Source organism: Chironomus tepperi, unplaced genomic scaffold, assembly GCF_022539635.2.
Source record: "Chironomus tepperi strain 1889 unplaced genomic scaffold, CSIRO-AGI_Ctep_v1 contig_188, whole genome shotgun sequence".
NCBI classification, from domain to species: Eukaryota; Metazoa; Arthropoda; class Insecta; order Diptera; family Chironomidae; genus Chironomus; species Chironomus tepperi.
The window spans coordinates 117,805-129,615 of NW_027226310.1; positions in this window are offsets into that span (position 1 = coordinate 117,805).

An 11,811-nucleotide genomic window follows, 5' to 3' on the forward strand; every position below is an offset into this window, starting at 1 on the left:
AATCATGATTAGCTTATGGCAAGAATATAAAATATTTTGTGCTGATGCTATTGCTCTGTAGATCTCAGAAAAAAATGTATAAATTGACAGAAAATTTGTTTCATATTATTTCCAATTATTTTGGAGTATTAATTTCGTAAAGGCATCACTAAAGTTTGAGTATTAAATTCTGATGTAAATATGTTAAAGTGAAAGTAAAATTGTAAAATATAACAGTTAAAATTATAAATTAATAATTTAGAGACTGTTGGCTAGTGCATTAATCGAATCACTATTTCTATTACAGTCAATAGTCTCTCAATAACCTCAACAACAAGAAGAGAGCTAGAACTAGAATTGAGTTAACTCAAATATCATGAGTCGATTAATCGATTCTAAATCCGAAATAACATATTCTGTTTTGAGCTAGGATTTAATAGAACAATTCAACTGATTTGTGTTGTTCATTAGAAGTCTGAAGATTATTTATCATAGTTGAGGAAACAAGCATTAGCTAACCGTATATTGACAGTTCATGGCAAATTCCATCAAATTTCAAGCAGTTAATGCACAAAAACAAAAGACGTAGAATTGTTCATCCGAGATATAAATTAACAACTTTTCGATATAGTGTGATGGACGCAGTATACGATTAACCGACTAAAGTGGGTACCTTGTACCATACCATGTCATACCGGCATTAGAAAATCCTCTAGTTTTTAGAAAATTCTCCAGTTTTGTCGTAGCTCAATTCTAGTTCTAGTCTTTCTTCTCGTTCCTGAATATCAGATGAAAACAATCATAAATCCGTTAAATTGTAAGAAATTTCATTTGAAATGAATATGAAAAGCTACAAAATTAATTTTCATCCTTTGATCTAATTTTGAAGGCATAAATGAATTGCTGATTTTTTTTAAGAATTTTCAAAATTAAACTAAAAATCTATCTGTAAAAATTAATAATTTTAAAGTTTTGATAACGACATATGCCTTGTTGAATCGACTTTATATGCATGCTAATCTTTATGCTCTTTAATAATGGTTTTAAAATATAAAAGATTCAAGGAGTCGACAAAAAATTTTGAAAATTTTCAAATTAATAAGTTGAAAAGAATTAAAAAATTTGAAAGAATCCAAAATTTTATGCTGATTGAAACGATAACTCTGTACTAATTACTTATTAAGGTATCTTTATAGATAAGGTAAAAACAATCTTATTTGGCAATAGTTTTTAAAAAAATAAATAAATCATGTAAATGAACAAAAAATATAAGTATACAATTTTAAATAAAGATTTAATGCGCAAAAATATATTTATGGATGCTTTTTTATTTAGCTACAAAAGTTCTGGAACTTAAAAAAATAGAATTTAGGTATTTAGATCATGGAAGATTCAGGTCCTTGAGTTTTATGCGTATTATGGCTAATGACGATTTAACGAGTGAGGGTTCGCTAAGCCACCGCATTAAAGCCTAGATCTACAGTTCATAATAGGATTAGAGCCCACTAATTTGACGACATTGCTGTCCGTAGTCTACAATAGGAAGCTGTGTGTCGTGTTTCTAATGTATTCGATTCGAAAAAGGACAGATTAAGAACTTCTCATGCCGAGTCTCTAATCCATGATAGAAGGATCGAGGCAGACAATGATTAAGTATCCGAAGAACGAAACCACTACTCTATCCAGCTACTACGACTTATTTTGGACCTAAATTATCTAAAAATTATCCAATACAGTTCACATCAAGCCTAATAATATTCTGATGAGAGCCTCAACCACACCAAGTATCTATTCTCTAAAGCTACTCAACATTTTCATGAATCATAAGCAAAAATATTAATCAAATTTCCCAAAAAAAAGATACTTTCCCATCCACGTGTCGGAAAAATTAAAGGAATAAAAGGAAATTCAATTAAAATATCATCAATAAATGTCGAAAGTGAAGAGTCTGTGCCTTAACTACAAAACAATTATTCACTTGTTATCTCCTCACATTTCATTTACTTTCTATATGAAAGTGTAATTATATTTTCAGCGAGGGTCGGAGAGCATCAAATCCCAAAACATCATTTCAGAACATACGTTAGTTAATAAAACTATCAAATAAAATTTTTTTTAACAATAGGAACGATAAATCAAGTGAGCAATTTGAAAATTGGTTTATCATGTAATCTGAGTGTACTTGTACCCCTTATTTAAGACAGTGTGATGAATTTACAGGAGTGAATAACTTTTTGAAATTAAATACTCGTGTGATAAACCCTTCGCAAAATCCAACCCCTCAACTTTTTTAATTTTAAACGACCTGCACTTGACTCACATCCAGAAAACATCAAAAAAGCAGTCGTGAGTCAATGATCCTTTGCAGTTTCACATCGTATTCACAATACACAATGTTTTATTTCTGTTAATTTAACAATTATGTTGTTATGTTTTATTTATTAACTCTCATGACACTCAAGACACATCGCAGGTTACAACACAGCAGAATAAAAAGGAACTAAATAAAATAAATTCCCAAATGAATATTGTAAAGGCATGAGACACAAAGACTCAGTTTCACATTCACATGAACCCCTCGATTCGTGCATAAAAATTGTTATGTTAAGAGGAAGGCAAACGAGTAATTTTTGTGTCATGTGTTTTTCCACCCCATCGCCTTAGTTGGGCACTTTTTGTTTTATTTTGACTGAGAATGGCTTTTGTTGAGGATGAATTGATGCGTTATTTAGCTTGTTTGCGTTACGAATCTGAAATTGAGGATGAATTTTTGTTAATAATTACGTTTTTAATTATGTTTACCTTTGAAAATTTGAATTTTGACAATTATTTCACTATTTCGTTGAATTTTTGAAATAAAAAGATTACGATTTTCATCTTTAATGCAGCTTATTTATTGATTTATAGCAATTTAGTGCAATTAAACACAGTAAAATCCTTTAAATTTAATTAAATTCCAGAAATTTCGTAAAAACACGTGAAAATTTTTTGCTCCAACTGACTCAAAACAAGATGCAAAAATTCAAATTCAAAATATCCGTTAAAATACAATTTCATCCAGGATTTCATCAAAATCTACTTAAATGTTCATAATAAGAAAGCAGTTATTCCCCAACTCCAAAAAATGACTTTGTTTTCATGCCTGAAATTATTAAACAGATTCCACTTATGTATATTGTTGCATAATATTCATAAAAGAACTCCTTATTGTTGCTGTTGCTGCTTTACATCATCTTCATTCATTTTTCCAGGACACCACTTATGTTAAATGGATTTTTTTTTGCATACTTTATTTTTAATAATGCAATATAATAAACAAGTCTCAACCCCTCACAATAACCTTATATTCACTAAACATCGTGTCTGTCAATATGTATTATAATACACAAAAAATGGCATGTAGAAATTATTGAGGAGTTGTTGCACATGTTAATCATAATCTTTCATGTTACGTCTGGTGTTTGATGAAAAATTGTAAAGAAAAACATAAATTTTATAGCTTTAAATGTAATAACAATATTTTTTGATATCCATGAATAGGTTTTTGTTGTTATTTTTTGGATGGAAGACAATGAATTATTTTGGAAGTATTTGAAATTGATTAATTTTATTGGTGATGAAAGGTTTGAAGACTGGTTGTGAAGAATTGGAAATTTTGAGGTTATGTGAATTATTTTAAGGATTCGTTTTAGAGTTGGAGTGGCTTGGTGGTGGAATGGTTTTGGATTTTGGTACTTAATTATTGAAATACCGATCATGAGGTCATTGGTTCGAGACTCGGCAGGAGCAGTTTGTAGCTGGTCCTTTTTTGAATCATATGCAATGGAAAACTGGCTCCACAGTCCTCTACAGCTAGTAATGCCATCAACGGAGTGGTTCTGTAGCTCTATTGAGCCTGTCCCAGAGGTCTGACGCACACTTTGAATTCGAACCAATTCAGCAATTAACTCTTCCAATTTCAACTCATGAAAGAAGAAAGCACTTGGTGTTGGTAATTGCAGCTTAAGACGCCTAATGGAGGCCTTGGATATCAATTCATCTCTACACAGCCATCAGCGAAGTCAGTAAGTTAGTTATTTCAACAATAACTTCAACAATTCCTTGAACTGTGTAAAAAGCTATAAAATTTAATTAAAATAAAGCCAACTTAATCTTCTTTGTGATTAATTATACCCCCTTACAGCAGTTCCACATATAATAATATTTCTAGCCATAAAAATCATCGCATCAAAACAATTAAATGATTCTCATCAGATTTAATAATTTCAAAGATGTAGAAAAATAGTCTACACAAGTCATTAATCTGCCTTTGTTTTTGCGATTATTTAACCGACAATCTTAAATTATCTTTATGATTAAAATCATAGCTATGAAGTTGAAATTCTAATAAAAATTTATAAAAATATTTTATTTTATTCCTCATTTATGGAATGAATGGGTTTAAGTAGTTGAGGTCTTGAAGGGAAACTTAGGTAATTTTTGTCAGAATTTTGGAATTTTTTTGATCTAGTGTAGTTCTTAAACTTACTAAATGCTTGACTTGACTAAGTCCATCGAACTTTAAATCTCTGACTTGCCGAATTTGGTTTAAATTTAAATTTAGATTTGACATTTAATAAATTTTTATTAAAAATTTTATTAAAAATTATTTTTATTAAAAATTCATTTTTATTTAAATTTTCAACTTAATTTGACTTTATTTAAATTTTATTTTTTTTATTTTCAAATTTTAATTTTTTTTTAAAAAAAATTTATTTTATTTTTGAATTTTTAAATTTAAAATTTTTTTATACTAATTTTAAAAGTTTCATTTTTGAAATGTTTTTTAAATTAGTTTATTTTTTGTAATTTTTAAAAATACTTTAATATTTAATTTTTAAATGATTTTTATAGTTTTTTAAAATAAAATTTTTAAAATTGCATTTTTCTGAAAATTTTATAATATTTTCGAACTAAAATTGTTAAAAAATATTTGCATAGTTAAAAACTACAATATTTATCGAAATCAAAAAATAAAAAAATTTCAATTTTTTAAAACATTGATTTTTTTATCAAAAATTTAAATCTTCAAATAAATACAATTTTTAAATTGTAAATTTTTAACGCAGTTTTTTAAAGTTTAAATTAAATATATTTTTTTAATTTTTTCAAATGTTTGAATTTTTTAAATTATATTATTTTAAAAAATGTTTTAAAAATAGTTGTGCAGGTTTAAAGTTAAAATGTTTTACTATTTAAAAAATATTTTGTTATGCATTAAACTTTAAAAATTTTAAAAAAATATTTTTGATTGTAAAACATAAAATTTTATTTTTTTTTAAATTTTTACTTTTATTTAAAAAAAAATTTTATTTGAAATTTTTAAATTTAAAACTTTAAAGATTTTAAAAATAATTTTAATATGAAATATTTTACTTTTAAAAATCTTAAGACATAAAAAAATTTAAAACTTGAACCGCACTTCAATTAAATAAAAAAACAAAAATTACATTCTAACAATTTCCCCGCTGAAATCTCCTTCAATTTACCCTCCAACCATCATTAACCAGAAGCTATAAACTTATCTTATTTTATCAGATTTTTATTATCACCTCCACTATCATTCCATAATTTTAAACTCGTAAAGTCTTTGATACAAAAAAGAAAAGAAATTAATGAAAATTGCGATCAAATTTTATTATTCCATAATTATAAGTTTTCGTGTGGTTGTGTCTTGAGGCTCTCGTCTGCATCAAAAAAAAGGTAAACTTTTTTTTTATAGCTCGATTAAATTAAGGAAGAACTCGGCAAAAGTGCAAAGAGAAACAGCCAAGCTGCCTTGTTTGTCTTTAAAACAACATTTTTTTGTTCGGTATCTTTTAATTCATCATTCGACTAATTAAAACAAAACTTGTTATTAAGGCACAATGACATCAGTATAAATAAATATTCAGCCAAAAACCATTTAAACCTCTGCCGTTGCTTTAACTGCTTGCTATTATGTCTAACTGATTTTTTTTCATTCAATTTTCTTTGTGTTATGTTCGTTGACGCCCAAAATCGTCTCTGATTGGCTGGATTGTGAGGCTTGAAATTGACACTAATACATACAAATGGAGCAAATATTTGTGATTGTAGTGGTAAGCATCATGTTGCATGTGTGAGTGCGACGAGTGGAAAATTTATAAATGTAACATTTCTTTTAAGTATATCGACTTTTCATTTTGTTGATGATGAATATACATTCACTGAATACTGCCAGGTTTTTCATTTGCTCGACTCCTTATTCATCATTTTAATTTTTTTTTCTCTTCTCTTTGCCTGCTCGTACCGTGTGTAGTTCTTACCGTATGGCTTGATATCGCCTCGAGACTCTGACGATATGAAAATTACAAATGAAAAATTGAATCAGCAAAGTAGCAATTTAATGTTAAAGAGATTCAATTTCTGCCTTTTTGAGTTCTGCCATTTGAGGTGGAATTAAAGAACGAATTGCTTGTAATTTATAATGTGAGATGTAAAAATGAAAAAAGAATGCGAATAGGTTTGTGGGTGATGAGATGTTTGATGCGCAGTTTTTTGACAAAAATACCAAAAGGCACTGAGACCATGATACCATGAGACACTGGGACACATTAAGACATTGAGCCACTGGACACTGAGACACCAAGACACTAAGACAACAAGATACCAAGAAACTAAGACATTGAGAAATCGAGACACTGAGACACTGATACGTCAAGACACTGAGGCACTGAGACACAGAGACACTGAGATACCGTGACACAGAGACACAGAGACACTGAAACACTGTGACACTGCGATACTGAGCCACTGAGGCACTGAGACACTAAGACACAGAGATACTGAGACACTGAGAAACAGAGACACTAAGATACTGAGACATGGAGACACTGAGACAATAAGACACTGAGATTACGGGACACTGAGACATTGAGGCACCAAGACACCAAGACACCGAGATACAGAGATACCAAGACATCAAGACACCAAGAAACCAAGACACTGAGACACTGAGACATTGGGACTGAGGCACTAAGACATTGAGACACTGAGACACTGAGACACCTAGATACTGTTACATCAAGACACTGAGACAACAAGAGACAAAGAGACAAAGACATCGAGACACAAAACTATCAATGAAAAGCCTGAATCTGCGTGATCCTAGTACCAAGTCGACATGTTACTGTCTCAAAACCACAATTTAGCCTTATTACAGCTGTTTGCTATTTAGAGCTGTCCTCTTTACTTCATAAAAATCTAAATCATCTAAATATATATATCCAAACCTTCCATAATAGTGACACATCTTCACAAGAAACGTCCATCAAAAAGGCAATTTCCAACTGCCAATTTTATTATCTCCCATCAGTTATCCTACCATGAATATTATAATAGCATATTCATGTACAAATACTGTGGCTTAATAAAAGACAATAGCTGGAAACGTGTATACGTGTGTGTATGTGTGTGGATTAAAATAAAAGAGTAAAATGCCCATGTTGCTGAATGAGAAATGAAAAAAAAATTATTAATCAAATTGTAATTGAATTTTTTTCATCTCCATCATCATCATGATTGTCGTTGTCGTGAGTGTGTTATTCATATTGATGACTAAATTGATTCGTTTGATGATACAAATTAATTTTTTTTATGAATATTTTATTTCAATTTTGAATGGAGAGTTATAATGTGATATTATTGGATATTACTGGAATTGAGGCTATTATTGTGATGAGTTTTTAACCATTCTTTAATGGAATTGGCTTTGGAATTAGCTTTTATTGGAATGTTTTATTGAGGATATAAGCTGATTTTGTATGGAATTAAAGGATATGGATGGTAATCTTCTTCGTTGTGAGCTTTACTTCTGTTTTATGGAAATGTCTTTTTTTCAAACAGCCGCGGCACACCTTGGTGGTAAGCCACGATTAAAATCGTATACGTGACACAGTTTGAACAACACTGTTATAAAGCACAGTTAATGTTGTCCAAACTGTGTGTCACCCAAAACTGTCATAAAGCAATTTTGTCCAAACTGTGTGACGTGACAAACTGTCCTAGAGCAACGTTGTCTAAACTATGTGTCGCAACAAACGGTAATAGAGAAATGTTGTTCAAACTGTGTGCTGCAACACACTGTCATACAGCAATTTTGTTCATGCTGTGTGCCGCAACAAACTGTCCTAGAGCAACGTTGTCTAAACTATGTGTCGCAACAAACGGTAATAGAGCAACGTTGTCCTAACTGTGTGCCGTAGGGTACTGTCATCGAGCAGTGCTGTCCAAACTGTGTGCCACAACAAACTGACATAGAGCAACGTTGTCCAAACTGTGTGTCACAACGCACTGTCCTAGAGTTATGTTGTTCAGCCTATGTGCCGCAATACACTGCCATAGAGCAATGTTGTTCAAACTGTGTGTTGATTCTGTTATAGAGTAATGTTTTCCAAACCGTGTACCACAACACAGTCACACTGTGTGCACTAGGCACCTAAAAGCTGCACTAGACCTAGTGCAAACTAGTTTTCCTCGGCACATGTTTTGAACAACACTGTCATAGAGTATTGAAGCTGCTCCACAGCCGTCAAATCATTAGCAACACAAAGTACACCAATTGCATTCACCGCTAAATGACCTAAAACTTCCACTAATCTTATCCATTAACAATCAACTGCCGAAAAAAGCTCAAAATCTTCAAATTCCCATCATTACAAATTGTTTTTAAATCACTACAGTTCTTAAAAAATTCAACAAAATCCTCCTTATTATCTAAAATTAACCCAAAACCAAGACTTCATTAACTCTTTTTTGTGACTTAAACTTTCCATAACGAAAACAATCTTGAAAACCAATTTATGTGATGGGAATCTCATAAAATGCTTCCATTGCTTTGAATAGATTGCTATTTAATGCTCCTCAAATTCATGAGCACTTAAATCTTCATTAAATTGAAGTTTTATTCTCTTATTCAGCTCATGGAGCAATTTCAAAGATTACAGCAACTACACTTAACTGTAATTGGACGCAAATTTTTATTGTTACACAAGATTTTTGTATTTATTTCATAGTTTTCTTGTTTTTCACGTCCATTTTTTTGTTTTTGCTTGTGTTTTGTGATGATGCTTTAAGTGCTTTTGGGTTTATGTTCATTTATAGTCTTTGAATTGCAATAAGGCGCAATAAGGTTTAAGTCCTTTGGGGTGATTTTGAGAGGAAATTTTGAAGTAATTTTCATTTTTAGTAAAGGTGAGCAAATGAGAGTAATGCAGAGAAGAACTGAGCAAAACTGAGCAAAAACTGAACAAAACTGAGCAAAACTGAGCAAAACTGGACAACAAAATTGAGGAAAGTTGAGCAAAACTGAGCAAAACTGAGCACACCTTAGTAACAAAATTGAGGAAAGTTAAGCAAAGCTGGGCAACAAAATCGAGGAAAATTGAGCAAAAGTGGCCAAAATTAAGCAAAAACGATCACAAATGAGCAAAAATCGAGCAGAAACTGAGCAAAACTGAGCCAAAATGAACAGGACTGAGCAAAAATGGTCAACAAATTTGAGAAAAATTGAGCAAAATTGAGGAAACTTGAGCAAAACTGAACAAAACTGAGCAAAACTAAGCAAACCTGGGCAACAAAATCGAGTACTTTTCAGCAAAAATGAGCAAAATAAAACAGCAAAATTAAAAATACCTTTTTGAAACTGAGCAAAATTGTATAAAATTGAGCAAAACTGAGCAATATTGAGCAAAAAATTTGAATAAAACTGAGCAAAACTGAGCAAATTTGAGCCACAAAATTGAGAAAAATTAATCAAAACTGAGCAAAATTGACCTGAGCCTAAGCAGTCAAATTTAACCAAAACATACAAAACAACTCCATTTTGACCATCTAAATTCCCCCCAAAATCATCCTACCAAACACCACTGAGTGTGATTTTAATGCTCACACAATAAAGTTACAATTTTTATATCCAGCACATGCATGAAATGACAAAATTTATGCTTGTCAATTCGCCATGATCTTTAAAAGGATTCTGGAAGAGGCTTTTACATTTTATTGATCACATTAAATATTCGTCTTTATTCTGAATTTTTGGATTAGGTTATAAAATGAACGATTTGATGGACACAAAAATGTTCCTTATTGGGAGGGATATTAAGTGAGATGTTATTGAGATTCAAGTCGTTTGCTATGATTAATATTTAATGATGTCTTATTTTTGGATGTGCGAGAATTGGCTGTTTAGATTGGATTTGAGATAAGTGATCTGAAATGGCTGAATGGTTGAGGTTATTAGAATTTTGTTGGTTGAGGTTGTGAGGGGTTAGGTTGGTTCATGTCATTATTAGGGCGTCTAAGACGTAAGGGATTAATGGGAAATATATTGTCAAGCCGAGATTTTGCATTTTGTTGCCAAAAAGACTCAATGACAGCTAAAGAACTCTTCGAACTCCTTCTTGTTGATAAAGACAGTAAAGCATTTGTTATTGGTAATTGGCAAAGGACAGCCAGTGATATAGCAAGCTGCAGATGACAATTAAGAGAGGCTATAGATCGCAGTTGATCTGCACATACAGCGAAGTAAGTAAGGAAGCATCAAGGCGATTTTGAACAACACAATGTAGTTGATAGAGCATATTGAGGGCACCAATACGTCGCTTTGTCGACTGCAAGACGTGAGGATGCTATGAGAGCTAGTTGACGGCTAATTCTGGTTCCGTTTTGACAACCAAAAAAGAAATTGCACCATGCAGTTTGCCATATAGTCTTATAACTCCCCATAGCTCAGTGGTAAGAGCATAGGGCTCGAAATCGTAAGACGTGAGTTCGAGTCCCACCCGAGTCCGACTCGGGATCCTCCCGAGTCCCTCCCGAGTCCCTCCCGAGTTCCTCCCGAGTTCCTCCCGAGTTCCTCCCGAGTTCCTCCCGAGCTCCCCGAGTCCCTCGAGTTCCTCTCGAGTTCCTCCCGAGTTCCTCCCGAGTTCCTCCTTTATCCAGAATCACACTTTTCTATCAGATCAACATAAGTTCATGCCAATTGCATGCTACACAAACCCAAAATAGAAGAAACTCCATTCCATACCAAGCTATCTATCTATGCAACAATGTATCCCAAACCATTCCCATCAATTATATAAATCTGACCACAATATTAAATATTTACAGCATATGCCCATAAGATAACCTTCACCTTAAATTAAGCCAATATGATGTAAAAGGAAAAATGCCAGCCTGCTAGCCACCTTTTACAGAACTATTATCACAAAAAAAAGTATACTTGCAGATGATCTTTGATGTGCAACAATTTGACTACAAAATATCCATTCAAACCCGGCGGTTTAATGGATGGTTGAATATTTTTGTGGAAATTGGATATTAAACGTACAATCATCATCATCCATAATAATGATATTCATCATCATTATCATTTTGGATCTCTTTTTTTTTGTTGTTGCTGCAATATTGTAATATTAAATGTGATTTGGTTGTAGTTCAGTGGAGAAACGACTTCGGGGAGAGTGAGATGGAGAGAAAATTTAATTTAAATCCATTGAAAATTGGAAAAAAGTCTCGATAACATGAGTTTTAATGACGAAGCATTTATGATCAAAAGGCAAAATTGGAAAACGTGATCTTTATGCAAATTGTTGACTTTTTTGTGCAATTTCTGAGATTTTTCTTTTCTTTTAGTCATTGGCTGTTGCTTTATGGATAATAGATAGTTTGAATTGAATGGTGGATAAAATGTTGGAATTAATGGGTCTTGGTTTCAAATGGCTTTTATGCTCTTTTATGATTTTTCTTTAATAATGTCTGGAAATTAATTTT